This window comes from Phalacrocorax carbo, chromosome 6 (assembly GCF_963921805.1).
Source record: "Phalacrocorax carbo chromosome 6, bPhaCar2.1, whole genome shotgun sequence".
NCBI lineage: Eukaryota > Metazoa > Chordata > Aves > Suliformes > Phalacrocoracidae > Phalacrocorax > Phalacrocorax carbo.
Genome location: NC_087518.1, coordinates 8640362 through 8656865, shown reverse-complemented (window position 1 = coordinate 8656865; position 16504 = coordinate 8640362). Strand labels below are relative to the sequence as shown.

At 48.2% G+C, this 16504-nt stretch overlaps 1 protein-coding gene across 2 annotated transcripts in view; it reads right to left on the bottom strand.

The window, feature by feature from the left end:
* Positions 1 to 16504, bottom strand: part of PRICKLE2 (prickle planar cell polarity protein 2) — a 108423-nt gene that overhangs the window by 58317 nt on the left and 33602 nt on the right. The window contains exon 1 of one of the 2 annotated variants that reach the window (XM_064453559.1): positions 1883 to 2055. The exons of the other annotated variant lie outside the window; for it this stretch is intronic. The gene's annotated coding sequence lies outside the window, so the exon portion shown is untranslated. Of the gene's footprint in view, positions 1 to 1882; positions 2056 to 16504 lie in introns of those variants that run through there. 2 annotated transcript variants of the gene reach the window in all.

The window sequence follows — 16504 nt, the reverse complement described above, 5'->3', positions numbered from 1 at the left end:
TCACATTTAAAATTCGCTGCTGCTGGGAAGCACCAATGCCCATCTCTCGGTGTCACATCCACAAACACTGGCACTATTTCCATGGCCAGCCTGAAACGGCTGGTTGGATTTATAGGTCATCACCACCATGAATAAAGCAACGGTGCCGTTTTGCTCAGTCTCTGGAAGCAAGTCGCTTCCAGCCCCCCTGAGGCATCTCTGCTGGGGAGGGACCTGGCAGTAGCAGGCAGGACGCTCCAGCACCGCTGGCCTGCTCCCCTTGTCACCGCACTAACACCGTGACCGCCCCACAGATCCCTGATGCGGCACCACGGGGCAAGCCAGCTCATGTAAGCTCCCTTATTGACCTAAGGTGACAGCTGTCTTTTGAGAGGTAAAAAAACCACCTTTTTAAAGGGAAAAAACAGGAGCTTGGGTTTGTTTTTTTTTTCCCCTCCTCTGGGTGAACAAATAGACTCATTTAAGGTGTAAGTAGATCAAGTAGCTAATTAAGGAAATAACCGATAACTTAATCAAGATCATTAGAGGAATCAGCATGTTGTTGCCATTATTTAAATGGTAGCAGAGCAAAAATATGCTCTTGCAACCGGAGCCTTCAAAACCTCCAGGCAGCCCAATCTATACGGGGGGAGGCTCCCATGTCACCCCATTGCTGGTGCCAAAGCCACTGAGGAAAACACTCAAATCTCCTGGTAATTTCCCGCAGACAGAACATTTAATCATTCCCCAGCTGCCACCGCAAAAATCCCGAGTGAATGATTCGCACGTTGAGAAAAATTTGCCATAAGAAGCAGCATGGTATTCTGGCCTGGGACACAGCCCCTGCCCATTCTCAGCTGGGGGGAACAACCCCTTCACAGAAAAAAAGTCAAATACATTGGGCCTTACGCATTTTGCTTTTGGCAACTTGTCCTAACTTTGCTCCTCAGCCAGCTGCTCCCAGGACAGACTCTGTGATTTCTCTAACACCCCCACAAAGGGGTGTTTGCACACCCACACCTTGTCTTTCTCTCTCTAATTACTCCACCAGTTGCCCAGATAAAACATCTGCTGGAAGAGAGGAGGAATCCCAAAGTACACAAATAATTTGCACTGCCTAAACAAAGGCAAACAGAGGATGCTGTTAAACACCCCCGCCCAGCAAACAGCCCCAGGACCTCCCCCCAGCGCGGGTGTCCGGCAGCCTGCGCGCTCCTCCGCCTTCTCCACCAGGGTTGAATCCTTGTTTCCAAGCAAACACAGCCTCCTATCCGCTTAATTCCCAAGTATCCAAAAGCACTTGAATTCAGCAGCTTTGATAAGTACTTAGAAGTCTTTGTTTCACTTAAAAGCCTCTGTTTCGCCTCAAAGAAAATTGGAGATTTTCTCCTGATTTCATGTGAACAAAGACAAAAAAAAAATCCAACATCCCAAAGTTAAAAATAACTTTATCCTGTATTAAACACAGCTGCTGAAGGTTCAAAATTCGCATTTTCTCATTCCACACAAATCCTTGCAACAGCTGAGAAGACACACAGCACGTTTGGAAACCCGGCGCTAAAATAAGCTCCAGCCTCCCGCAGGGTTTTTACTCTTTGGGGTTTTTTCAACAGAGTGAAAAAGCAGGAGCGGCTCAGGGACTGGCGAGAGAAGTCACGTTTACCTCAAGGAGAAGTTTTACCGTGTCTGCAGGGTCAGGTATTAGCAGGGGATACGGCGCACCCCCGCCCCGGGGGCGGCAGCCCCTGCCCGCCCCTGGGCTCTGCCCGCTGCGAGAACCGGCACTTGCAAAGGCAGGCAGGGATCAGAGCTGAAAAAGAAAATAATTTCCCAACGCAAACATTTAGACAGCATTAAAGTAGCTTAGACTTTCATAGGCTATAAATCAGGTGCGATTACTTACCCAGGCTAAACAGGCACTCAATTCACACGCTGGAGCCCCCCCATGCGCTGGGGACGGGCAGAGGGAAGGATGGGCCGGATGGAGGGATGGGCAGCGGCGAGGCCAGCGCCCTCGGTGCCGGAGGCCGTGGCGCATCCTCCAGCGGCGGCGATGCCGGGGCCGGGACGCTGCCTGCGAGCGGCTGCGGCCAGCTGGGGAGGGAGGGCTCCCCCGCTGCCGCCCGAGCCGGCGGAGTGACGCCCACCGCAGTTTTAGCTTATTGGTGAAAGTCGCAAGCCCTAATCCAATCCTGTCCCTCTACCCAAATTTAGCTCTCCACGGAGCCAACATCCCTTCCAGTTTTGACTAGCGGTATGAAAGCAAAGTTACCTTGCCAATATATAAATCACGTAAGGAGAAGCAATAAAAAAACTCCCCCGTGCTCAATTTGCTTTACCTCTTTTTCCCAAAAGGGCTTCTCATCTACCTACTTAGAGGGGACCACAGCCTTGCGAGTGCGCTGAAAAAAGCCAGCAGCTCCCAGCGTGTATCACTGGACCAAAAGTCAATAAGGTAAATATCAGGATGCCAATAAAACCACTATTTACCACAATGCCCAGCCGTACCGCTGACACATCTGGGTCAGGACTGTATCACGTAAGGAGGAGGTTTATAGAAAGAGTTAGCACATGGTTCCTGAAGTTATACCAAGTTTCACAAAGGTAACTACTGAATCATAAAGCGCTGATGGCAAACAGCCTGGTGGGCCAACACATATGGTTTTCTTTTTTTTTTTTTTTTTTTTGCAGCCTGGCGCAGACATTAGCCAAAGAGACGTGTCTTTCGCCGCTGTGCACAAATCTAGATGCTTGACCACAGCGTTTGCCTCTAACGCTCGGGCTAAGGTGGGGGCTACTGGCAAGCAGCTCAGAAACCACAGAGCTACACTGTGAGCAGCTTCCTACTGCAGGCAGCGACCTAGAAACCCTGCCTTCATTTGCAAACAACGGAGGACCGGGGATAAAAGCCTCTCGTGCGACTGCACGTTTCTGCGCTCTGTTACAGATGTGCAACCCTGGAGCAGCTCCAGGACATGGGCCAGCATTTGGGCGGGCTTTGAACGCACGCACGCAGCTACCTCTGAGCAAGGGGGGCTGGAGCAAGCTGTATGTGCTCCAGGTGTCCCGGCGGACAGGCAGCAGGATCCAGATGTGGGCAAGCTGCTCTGGCCTTCGCAGAGGCTAGCGATTCAATGAGGTCTATTCATGGAGGAATGAGCAGGGCTTCCAGGAACGCAGAGGAAGCGTTTCTGAGGGGTATTCCCACTGTAAGTCTAATAAATCCCTTCGCATTTTAACCCCCCCGCCATTGCAAGCTTTAAATATGGAAATAATCAAAACATACATTAAAAGAAGAATTTATTGTGAACTTGGCAGTGTTGATCTAAGAAGCATCCCGCTCTGGAGCGGGGCTCCAAGAGCCCGGGCAGCTTCGCGGCGGGCTGAGCCTGGCTCTCTGGGAACAAAAGCAGCTTACAAACCAGGTTTGCCACGTGAGAGCCTAATTAGAGACTGAAGCCCACACAGCAAACAGACAGACTATAGAGGAAATTGGAGTCTAATTTACATGGAGAACGATTACTTACTGCAACCAATTAGTGTCAAGCTGACTGACAGGCTACCCAAAATATGTTCTCCCCACCCTCCCCTGCAAGTCTGAGCTTTCCTTGCTGGCTTATTTTCACTGGGTTGTTCGGTAGGCAAGCAGTAGCACCTTACCACTAGACACCGGACAGCAAATGGAGATCTTTTGGGCTTCCCCATAAGAAACACAGAGTTAGAGCTCTGCACGTGCCACCCAGTGTGAGTCTCAACCAAGCCAGAGATAGTAACAGTAGAGAGCAGCACGAGGTACTTTCTCTCCTTGTCTTAAATCCTTAAAAGACATCCCAAGGGTCCCATCAAGAAGATCACCATTTAGCAGAGGTGTTCCCCGCTTTGCGGGCATGCATTCTGCATTGCCGCTTTCACCCTCTGGTTTGAAATCAGGTAGGAGACCTGCAGGTAAGGGTTGTGGCCATCTAGCAATAGCCTTTGCAAGGTGCTCAGGCTGCAGGATTTGGGTCCTGACCCACGTCGCTGGCCTCCACTGAAGGAAAGCACCATCCCACAGCATCACTGCAGCCTCAGGGCAGCGCTGCCAGCCAGGACGCCCAGCTCCGGGTACCCACTCAGCTATCTTGCAGAACACCTTTCTTTGCAGACCAGTCCCCCTCCTCCGGCCACGCTGTTCCCCACGCACCGGCAGGACCACCGCTGCCTCTGTGCTCAGTGGGGAAACGGGGAATCCCACCGCTGCCAGAGGGAGACAGCGTGAGCAGAAAAACTCCTCCTTGGCTGGCACAGCACAGCACAGGGGTGCCCACGGTCCCGCTAGTGCCTGCGGTGGGAAGGACATTGCCTTTGCTCAGGGCTTTCCTCTCCAGCCACCCTGAAAGAGGACAACTTCATCGTGTTTCCTAAAGTACAAACTGGTGGCTAATTCTGCAGGAAACCTGTGCCTCTTCCATATCAGATTAGTCCCAAAACTGGTAAATAGGCTTTTAAAACTCCTGAAGCACACACATGGAACTGGCCAAACGCTATTTATCTTCCTTTTATTGTTGAAGAAGAAATGACTCATTCTGCCATCGTTCTCCCCTTCCCAGCAACATGCTCCTTATTAAGCGACCGTCTGCTGTCCTTTCCTCCAAACCCCAGACTGCGCGTGCATTTTGAATGCCCAAATAACAGCATTTCCGCACAACTTACCTCATTGTTCTTCATAAACTTCTAAGGACAGTCTCCCTGAACAGCCTCTCTGACTGCTCTTCAGAGAGTTTTTTCGCATTCAGGCACACAGGGACCACATTTTGGATATTTAAGACCAGGCAATCAATCCTTCCTTTGAGAAGCACCAATATAAAGCATATCTAAGGACTTTATGCATCTTCTGTATGGATGAGATAAGCTATTCTTTTAATCTCTGCAGGCTACATGGATATATGACATTTTAAAAGAAACTTATCCTAAAAAGAAAACTCAGAGGAAATGCTTTGTGAGGTATCTAGTAGCTGTTTGGTAGTTTCTGGAGTCAGCCAGGACCTCAGGTGGCGGAAAGCGTCAGCAGGGATCCTTTGATTTCAGTTCACTTCAAGTCAATGGTGCTAAACCAATTTACACCACAGGAGCACCATCAAGAGAGGGTAACGCAGGACCATCTCACCTGGCTCTCCTTCAGGTACAGCCACCACAAAGGCTGCGAATCCTGGTGGCCCTTGTTTCCCTCTGCTCCCACCCCCACTCCCCCTTGGTTAAATTAGAAGTCGCCATTAATTACTGAGCGGATGCAATGAAAATGCACGTGTGCTCCTCAGAATTAGGCTGTTAATCTGGTGTTTATACTCCTGGAGTTTATCTCCCCCACACCCCACTTCTCCCCTGGGAACCGACTCACTGCCGCTTTATCTGCAGCTTTAAGGACAACACACGCTGCTTCATTTTTAAATTCCCCTCCAGTGCTATGGCCTGAACCAGCTCTTCAGAGAGGGGCCTCCGCCGGCTGTAATTCCCATTAATTCCTCTTATGATTAACAGGTCAGCTCATGCCACCCTGATGACAGTGGGCTTCAGAAGTGCAACTCTATCAAAATTATCTATGCATAAAGGACAACCATTACAGAAGCAAATGCCTCGCTGAGACTTTTATCAGCTGTGCGCTTGCTGCTCGCTTTTGTGCCACTAATGACTTTATAGAGAGCGGGGAAGGCTTCAGCCCCGTCGCTCTGCGCTGTGGTGTCTCCAGGCAGGCGAACCTCTCCTCTGCGGTGGGCGAGATGCTGATTATAAAGCCGTGGAGGCAATCACTCCTGGAGGGGGGTAGGGGCAGGCAGGAGCGCAGGGAAATTAGAGGAATCTTCTTCTGAGTGCATCCCATTAGCACTGGTGGCAATTATGTGTGCCGACCAAGTAGGTGGGCTTCCCAGAGCCCCCTCTGAAATCACTGGATGGGGGGGAAGTGAGAAAAAGGAGGAAAAGGGAGAAAAACACAGAAAAAGCAAAATAACCCTCGACAACGGCAGCGGACATCACCCCGGCTGCCTGGGAGCGGGGCACAGAGGAGCCACCTCCTCCCCGCGGGCAGCCCCGTGCTGGTGGTCACTCACAGGAGACCCACAGAGATAAAAGGCAGTAAGACCAGTTGTAAAATACTTGTAAAAATACTAATGGTCTCAGGTCCTTTCAAGCCATCTTGAGCACTGCTAAATCACTTCTTTTATTTGCTTTCTGGTGGGATTTGCTTAGGTTTGACCTCCCTGTGTTTATGCTGATACTCTGCGCATCCTGGTGCGCAGGTCACAGCCGGCATGGACCCGTGAGCCAACCCACACCGCAGTGATCACTGCCAAGCTCTGCAGGCCATCTTTCCCCTCATCTTTCCAGTTTCTTCACTAGTTCCATGGGAAGAAAAGAAGAAACCAACTTAACATCATCTTCCTTTCAACATGCACTGATGGGAACTATTGTACTAATAAAAAACAGAAGGAAAGGCAAGAACTTCAGTTGCAAGGACTGTGCGATCCTGACTCTGAAACCCCTGACAAGGTGACACGTTATTAAGAAATATCCATATTAATCCCACTGTAAAGTGCTATGTTCAGCCAATTAAACTGCCTGAGAGGCTCAGCACTCCCAGAGACCTTTGTACTCACCTTTTTTTTAAAAAAAAAAATAAATAATGCCCTGTTAGGGAAACAAATGGCTTCTGCAGAGATGAACCACCCAGCTCCTTCCAGCCTCACCGTGTGTGTGTGTATAAAATGTTCTTGGCTGCTTTCAAACACTGCACATTAATCTGTGCAATGGAGCCTGTCTCCTTCAGCATTTGGATGATTTCTCTTTGACGCGGGTAAGACAGAGCTGTTCCACTTGGCATCGCATCCCCTCCCTGCCCCCTTCCAAGCCTTTTATTTCTTCCCCCCCCCCCCCTTTTTTTTTTTGGTATTGCCAAAATAGCTCACAAGCCATCACCCCAGGCATGTGTGAACCTGGAGAAGAATATACTGCTGTAGGAGCCCACAGATATATGAGAGAGCCAGGATGCTCAGAAACAGAACTGGAAGATTATGGTTTTAATGCATCGAATTATGAAAAATACCCCCACTCCCTTCCTGCAGCTTAGGACACATCACTTATTTCTCCCTCAGTCATTTTTCTTTGCCCATGGCTGAACCCAGAGTGACAGAAACGGTTTCTTGAATTAAGGGCTGCTGGAAACGAAACCCCGGAGAGGTCTAACGGTGGTGATTACTGGAATTTGTTCCCAAGCAACGTGAGCCCCACCGTCCCACCTCGATGAGCCTTGTGCACCAATAAATCAGAGCATCCCCAACACGCAAAAGGCTGTCCAGTACAAAGCCAGGCGTTTTTATTAACACCACGCTCAGGGCTTGGATTTTCATGCCTGTCTGCCCAAAACTGACACAAGCGAGGATCTCAGGCTATTGCCAGCCAGGCACCTCGCTGCCTGCTTTGCACATGCGACCGCTGCAGTATGCTCTAAACCACCCACGTGCCACTGAGGTCCAGACTGGTGAATCATAATGTTTCTTCAAGTCTTCATTAAATTTGAACATGTTCTGTAGTTGCAGTCAACAGGCTTCCCCACAGCAGAAACTTCAGCTGCAGCTTTGTCCGTTGGGACAAAGAACGCCCGGTGCAGAGACGAGATGCTCGTTTGTCCCTTGCCACGAGTTATGCTGGACGTTTCCCTTCTTCACCCCACTCTCACCACCTCAGGCATTGCACTCCACAGGAACGCCCAGAGCCTGAGGAACGGAGCAGGAACAGAGCAGAGAGGGACCGCAGACCTCCTCCACGCCTGGTACCAGCAACTGCTTCATCACGCCCAGATTCACCACGAAAAGGATGAGCACCTCTTGCTTCCACCATGCATGGGGCTTCTCAGGGGAGTGGATGGACAGGGAAGATAAGAGCTGTCTAAGGATGTAGGAGCACCCTAAACCCTACCACTTGCTGGAAACCCAGCAGTCTCAGGCTTCTGCAGCACATCTTGTGTTTTGGAAGCTGCAACTGGAATGTCGTGACTTTCTCTTATTTCCAAGCATCCTCAAACCCCTGTCTTCTGGCATTTCTACAACGATTAAACACACAGTTCTCAACACTGAAACCCCATAAAAATCCATAGGGGGATTGCCACTGCAAACCAGCCGATACCTGCCAGCAGCTGTAATCTTGATGCCATCAGATCTGCACAATAAATGAGTTCATTTTACCGGGGCTGGGTTTTTCTACAACTAAAATGGAAACAAAAATTGGCTTGCAAAGATGAATGATGCCTGTGATAGTTTTTTGCTGTACTTGATTAAATACAGCACACAACAAACCCATTTTCTCCTCCTTGAACGATAAACTCAATAGTCTAAAATTAAGCCCAGCAGGGTAAGCAAGATCCTGTATAGATTTCAAAAGATACCGCCATTTTTTTGGAAAGCCTGTCTGCACTGTATACACACTTTGCAAAATCGTTCAAGTACCTCTGGCACCAAATATAAACACAGGGAAAGCTAAAAATCATGTAGTGTTTTTATCTTGATACAGCCGATACCACAGAGTACAGTCGTGGTTTGCCATTTCATGATAAACCAACTCTTTGCTTTTGATCGTTTTAGTGTATGATTGGATGTGAACGTACGATAGTATCATAAAAAGAAAATGGGAAGAAAAAGCCCAATCAAAGTAGTACACCAACCTGAACCACACGCTCCCCAACCAAAGGGTATTTGTAGATACCAGAATTACCATTTCTCTTCAAGACAACTGATCCTTTTCATGAAAATATAAGAAGCCCTAGAGAAATTCTGGTTGATCATTATTAAATGGACAGACCTCATGCATTTTTTTCCACGAAAATGACTGGAGCTTGGCTTTAGCATAATCCTGAAGATTATTTACATCTTCTGCAGTTTTTTTCCACTGCTGCTGAATAATCAGGGCTCCTTAGAGAACCATTGCCAGAGAAACATAAATCTTTTTTTCCCCTCTCCTTTCCTCTTTCTTTTACCTGTTTTTATACATTCTTCCTTGCACAGGAGTGGTAAGGAGGCTAAAAATACTCGAGGCAAGCAGGCACGAGAGAAATCCCCAGGGAGCAGCTGGGAAGGGTCAGCGTTCCCCTGCCACGGGACTGCTCGATCAGCAGTGAGGCTGCTGGGGCAAATCTCTTGCCTCTTCTCAATCCCCAGCTTCCAGCACCATCTGTGGTGGAAGCTTGGGTTGCCTTTCAAACACTATTTTTTTTCCCCCAAGAGAGGCCTAAAAGAGGAGAAAAACTGAAGGCAGTGGGAGGAGGAGCAGCTTCTCCTCTTTGGAGGAAAGGGCTCCAAAACACTGCAGGTTCCTTGAGTACCGGGATGCTTTGGGGAGGGAACCTTACAAGGATGCTTCAAGACAAGCATTTGGCTTTTTGCTTCAGCATCCTTGTTGTTTCCAGTCACACAAACTCCCTTCCTCTCCTGCTTTTGGTCTGCACACAGGGAATGAAAACAATTAAATACTCTTAAGCAGGCAGGGCTGCAATTGGCATGGTAATGAGGTTGTTATGCTCCTTAACGTGCTTTCTAAAAATAAAATTACATTCAGGTGTATAGATCTCCTGGCTGCACCATGCCCAGGGAATGTCTTAATGCAAATTCTCTAACAGCCTGGTTTGGTTTTGTTGTTTTAAAGTGAACCTGGCCCTGTCATGACAACAAGGGCTTGGCTGATGTGCAGGGTCCCAAATTTCAGCTGCCCTCAGATAAAGGGGAAGCCAAGAGACCTGGAGCTCTGCATGGCCAGACCCTGTGTTAGAGCCAAGGGCCACCTCTCAACACAGAGGGCACGGCGAGGCTAAGGGATCTCTGCTCCACAACGAGGTGCCTTCAGAGGCCAGGACCAACGTCTTGTCCCGCTTGTGTGACAAGCTCCCTGTCACTGTTGTGGGGACAGACATTGCCAAGGTCTAGCCTAGGAGGGATCCCATCTGGAGAGCAATGTTGGTTTGAATTACTCAGCAGCCTGTGCTGCAGAAGGCTCATTTGCAGTAATTAGAAGCATCATGTGGGCACACGGGCAGACTTCAAAGGATGCCGGTAGCCTTGACAGCACAAGTCTCTTTTTTAGTGGTCAAGAAGCAAAAACTCCCCCATGCCCTTGAGCATCTTTTAATAAACCAAAGTTATACAGAATTCTTTTGGAGGGGAACCAGACAGGTCACTGCAAAACCCACTCCAGGGAAAGTTAAAGGTTATATTTTTTTACATATCTTTTAACACATGCGATTCACATATGCACACACGTCCCCCGCCCAGACGCACAGCCATACGCACTGATTGCTTCAGCCAATCTCCCAAACTGAACACAAACAAGGGTTCATGTATACTGAAATCTGTAGGAAGCTTAACATTTACTTGGCTTTTGTGTAAACACTTACGTGAATTACACAAGTTTCAGCCAAGTGGCTCAGCACCCCCGCCGTGCCGAGCCATATAATTCATCACAATTAAAAGCAGAGAGTGAGGCAATCAGACTCGCCCGACACTGTGCTGGTATGGATTTGCTCTTCCAAATGGTTTCCAATTTGTCTTTTCAGCAGCCTCTCTGGGAGAAACCCCGCCAGCATCTGCCCTGCGCTGCATGGGGATGCTGCTCCCGCACCTCCAGGGCAGCCCGTGCCCGTGGGCGTTGCGGCCGACTTGTACCCACGCTGCTGTGAAACCCACGGCGAGGAATCGGCATTACCCAACTACAGCCAAGCCACGGACAGCGGAGGGGATGGATGGACCCAGGACACGTAGGTGTCCCAGCCCCAGCCTCACCACGCTGGACGCTGCATCCTTCAGTAACCCCACGAAGCGAGGACATTTTGAGCCGTATGTTTGCTTGCACCATCAGGGTGAGGCCAGTGCTCACTGCAACACGCCTTGCAGCCAGGTGAGCGCTGCCCTGGGTGCAAGTTTTATACAGCTAGAGCATCACATCCTGACAAAAGCACTTTAATAATAATAATAATCAACAAGATAACCCTGCACATAAGCATGTGCATCACCCCAAACTGCAAGGCAGCGTCTATTCCCCAAGTCTCTGCCTTTCTTACTCAGTATTCATAATATGCTAAGCTATTAAACTATTCTATGGAAAGTGCTGCGGCTTAAAGTGCTGCAGACAAGTGGTGTTATCATTTGGTATTTCTTCTTTTGTTATTACAGTGAATCTTCCTACATCTCTGAAAATAATCCAATTATTGCTTGCCACTGGTAAGGTCACTGTTGCTTTGAACAGAGATTTGGGTAATACTCTGATTACTCTTAAGCAAATATTGCTGGGACTTGGGCAGAAATTTCAGAGAGACTGAAAATCCATTTTACTGGAAACCACAGATGGAAAAATATTCACACTCTAGAGGATATAAAAAACCAAGGTATTATTTCTCCGCTTATTAGAAAAATATTGGTTTATCTGAAATCAACAGCATATATATATTCAGCTATTAAAACAATATATAATTTCTCATATCATATAACCTTCAAAATATGGCAATCATCAAGTCTTTATTAAATGTTCCCATACAGGCTCCAAAAGGTATTGAACTACTTAAATGCAATATATGGAAAACAGCAGAAGGTTTGTATCACTTGTGGGAATAAAAGAGCGCCCAGAGAAAAGCAGATATCAAAGATCAATCTGTAATAAGGAAAAGGAAGTTAACATCCCTTACAGCTGCCTCAGAGATAATTTTTCTGCATTGAGCCAACAAGATAACAGCAAAATCACACAAAATACAGACAATGCCAAGAAAAGGTGTCTATTATATTTCTCTTGGTGCAATTAATCATGGTTTCTTTACTGTCAGACCATCTTTAGGTAATGGCAAAAAAAGGGGAAAAAACGCCCAACTGGTTCCACACACCCCCCTTAAGAAGGAATTAATCATATTGTCACTGAAAGATGGTTTTTCTGACATCACTTTTCTTGTACTGGCCAACTGATATTAGAAACAAAACACTGCTAGAGGCTTGCTGTCCTGCTGAAAGAGTGGAAGGATGCTCAGAGTTAACCCTCGAGTGTCCTGCCAGGTGGAAACAGGCCGCCTCAGCCATACCACCAGAAAACCCAGACTGGTATCTCTGTACTGGGGGAAGGATGGCAAATGCCAACGTCTCTGGGGGTGGCTGGGGCTGCCTGACCCACGAATGGCTTCTCCTCCTCCTCCTCTCTTCCCTGCAACCACATCACTTGCTGGAGAGTTTCCTCCCAACACCCCTACTACACGTCTTTACCCTGGGATCTGTACCAGGGTCCGGCTGAACCTCTGCTCAGCTTTGGTGGGTTTGGCACAGCGACACCCCTATGCCCTTTTCACAGCTCTATCTCTTTTTCCCCACACTCTTTCAGGCCTATGAGGTTTCCAGCACTGCGGGCGGATAACGCCAGGGCGGGATGTCAGAGCTGCTGGTGTGGAGCCCCGCGTGTCAGCCCCGCTGGGGAGCTGAGGCAGCCGGTGACACGCCACCGGGGATGGGCTAGCAGGGGCAGCGCTGCGTCGGCTCTCTCCTAGGAAACCTGCTCTGCCTGCCTCAGACACGCCAAAATCCCAAGGGCGTAGGGAACAGTGAAAATCGCATCAAGAAAACCAATTTAAAGTGATACCCCACTATCCTGCAGCAAAGGCGAAAGGTGAGTGAGCCTCCACCCTCCCGATGACTCTATTCACTCCAGCGAGCTGCCGGCCGGAGCCGGAGTCGGGCATGCCATGGGGCTGGGGGAGATGCCCAGCACCAGAGATGTGGCACCACCATCACAAAGCTTAACCCTGTCTTTGCCCTGCCTGACTTTGCTTCCTGCCTTCCCGTCTCAGACCAACGAAGGGACCAAGGTGTCCTGACGAGAAGTGGATCACTGTCAGGGCAGCCCCTGCCTAGAAAGGGTGCCCAGGGGCTGAGGATACCCCAGGGGCTGAGGATACCCCAGGGGACGAGCAAGACCTCATTCAAGGCTTGATACCCACAGACAGCTAACAAGGTGGCACGGGATGCCCATGTACCTTCCAGTGCTGGCCTCGCACCTCTCTCCCCCCAGGCAGGAGGCAGCGAGCAGCCACACGGAGCTTCGGGCATGTTTGGAAGCAGGAGGCGATGCTCTTATCCATACACTTAAGATATTTTCCATTTTGAACCCCAGCCCCAGTGCTTTTCTCCAGTTTGCTTCTTAATGCTTTACTCATTAATGCCCACAACCCACTCTGCAGCACAGACACCTGCACGCTTCTAATTGCTCCTGGGCCGCCTTGATTAGATGCTTTCAGGGACCTTTAACTCTTCTCTCAAGAGGTATCCAGGAGACAGGCCGTAAGCTAACGGTGCCAACCCAGATTGCTGGGCTTTATTTCTTCTTGTATATACACAACAGCCAGGGCTTGGGCTCTGTCTAGACCTTCCCTGGGCATCTACAGTGCTATGAAATCGGAGTGCAAAGGGTACAAAACACTAACAGCAGCCGCACTTCCACTGGGCTAGAGACTTGTGCTCTGTGTGCTTATTCCTACAAAACCATAAGTCACCAACTAATCCTCTCTTTCCTAACTAATAACTATATTTGCTTTTTTTTTTTTTTTGCAGCATGGGACCTGTTCTTTTTGGAGAAAAAATCAGCAGCCTGAAAAAACCTGAAAACTGAATATTTAACAAATAAACTGTACTTGTGCCTTAGGAAGAACATTGGCTATTTTGAGCACATTAGATTGTTAGGTTAAATATGAGGAAATAAACAAAGAAAAATACACACAGTTTTGTGCTCCCCATTAACGGTACTAAAACCCAGCACACAGGAAAGCCTGTGGGACAGGATTTTTAAAACCATCTTGCGAGCTGCAGAATACCCTCCAGGTTAAAAGTGCATTAAGATAATTATATTCAAAACATCCCCATCACCTGGCAGTCTTGTACAGTGAGTGAACTCCTGAAGCTGTGCCGGAACCAAAGGCATCTGCCTTCCCAAATCCACGGCCAGGGATGGGTTTTGCTCACCAGGGAGCAAACAAAACCAAGCCGTGCCGTTGTTTTGCTGCCAGCTGCAGGAACAAGCTATCCCAGCTGCCTCACTGGGGCCAGCGCTGGCACAGGGACTCGGGACCCGCTGCTGCGGGATGCAGGATGCAGGAGCTGCGGGGCAGCCAGGCGCGCCAAAATGCCCGGTGGCTCCTCGCAGCGTCCCCCTTCGTAAACCTAGCCTGGGTGAGACAGGCTGAGACCAAAGAAGTGATGGATGAGATGAATGGATGCACCACCTGAGGAGAGGCAGGGCAAAACGGAGAGCCAGGTAGCAAGCAGTGCCTGTGATTATGCTGGCACAGCACAGCCTTGATGCTGGCAGGGTTTTCAAGGAAAAAAAGTAAAATTACAACAGACCCCCCCCCCCCCCACTCAGCTGGCAGAGCCCTTTCTAAAGAGGTTTTCACAGATTCCGGAGGAATATCAAAAGTACAGTTGTGTTTAATATTGTCAGTTTACAAACAGCACCTGATAGTGCTGACTGGGTACATCATCCTCCAAATAAACTTCTGAATCAGGAGGACCAAGGGAGGATCATTACGCTCACATTTGCACTGCTGCTTTTAAACAGGGCTGCTTAAATAAGAGGAGCCTGGGGAGGCCAGCATCAGGCAGAGAAAACAGTATGGGTGGATTTAATGCAGAAACCCAAGACAGCTCATTAGCGTGGAAGCAAATGTTGTCAAAGAGCTCATGTCTGCACCAAAGCACCAGCCTGGTGTAATTGAGCCCAGCTATTTAACCGAGAGTGAATAAGACTTCACTGCAAGGCAGTGAGATGACAGCCTGACAGACCCCGTTCTGCAGGTACCACAAGGAGGGGACAGTGGCCCTTGGCTACACCTGCAGCCCAGGCTAGCACAGCACCACCATGCAGACCTAACACAGCCTGAAACAGCCAGCAAACACGGCATACGGTGGTTTTTCATAAATCTAGTCAAAATAACCAGTTGCATAGAGCAAATGCACATTGAGTTAATGCCACTCGCACTATCGAGGTTCTCATCAGGGACGAGTATGTCATGAATCACTACTGAAGCCAACATTAAAATGATATTGATGTTAAGAATCCCAGGCGTCTCATTTGGTGCTCATATAACATATGGCACATGTGAGTTTTATAGCTTTTGTATTAATCTGCCCAGAATGCCATCACTTTGCAAGATTTCATGAAATATTAAAATTACTGAGGATAATTTATTTTACAACTCTAGGCAAAGGCCCTGGGAATGATGAGAACCTCCCCATTAAACTCAGACAGGTCTGCGACTCAGCCCTAATATCTTGCATCTGTTTGTCGAGTGAGAGAAAGACGTGGTGTCTTTCAACTCAGTTATTTGATGGATCGGTCTGAATTTGCTTATTAAGGTTTCTACAGTCCATTATCACTGCAGGAAACAGAGGGAGGGATGATAGACTAAGCATGTTTATTAAACCATGTGAAGTCCAGAGAGACATTCAAAACAAATCTCTACAGCCACTGCAGGAAAGTGCCGGGCATCTTTATAGACAGCCCAACTGTGAATTGCACAGCTGGCTTTTAAAAACCCAACAGAAGGCTATGACGTAGAACAGTATAGACAACGACTGAATTTTCATCTCTTATGATAAATACAGCACCGTTAGAAGCATTGCTAAAGGACTCCGGTCACCGGTGTGCAAAACAGTATTTAAGGTATCAGCAGGCGGCTGAAACGCTCGTGCACCAATGCACAACCCCAAGCAGTAACGGATGGCGTTAGGAAGCAGCTGGGGCCAAGATATTCCCTGCTATAATGATTATTGTAGAAGAGACTGATTTCTGCAATATGTATCAGGAAGATTCGACGCCAACAGCTGCTGGGAACTTTGAACAACCACAGAATTCAATAGTAAATCTCCGATGAATGGTTAACACCTTGAAAATCTCTTTTCAAGAGCAGGGAATGGTATAAAACTAGTAGCCTGTTGCAAAAATACATGCACCCAAGGTATAAAGTCAATATTTCAATGAACTAATCACAAAAAAAGAAGGGCTCGTGCAAGGTCCCTTCTTAGTCCAGCTTCATGCACTACGGGGTAGGTACATTGACTGCGCGGGTAATCATGAATGCCTCAGACCTTGACTATGTCTGTGCACGCACGAATAGGCAGCAGAAGAAATCAGCTGCAGCATCACATTGTCATGCACCAGTGTGTAACAGCCCGGCTTGTGCTGATGTCTGAAAAAACAGTTAGTAATTCCTGTACCTTGAACACAGCACACACAAACTTCTGCAAAATTTATTATTCCCTTATTTCTTATTGCAAATTCAGCTTATTGAAATCCTCCAAGCCTCACAACCAAACAAATCATCCTATTAAATGTGAACTGAAGGGAATGAGTGGGGACACATCTGCTAAAATGAGCACACAATTGGTAGTTACTGAGCATGCAATTATGAAAATTTGAGTCTGTATCTACAGAGATGTTTCCCATTAAAAAACATCTCGGTAATACCAAATACTCTTGGACC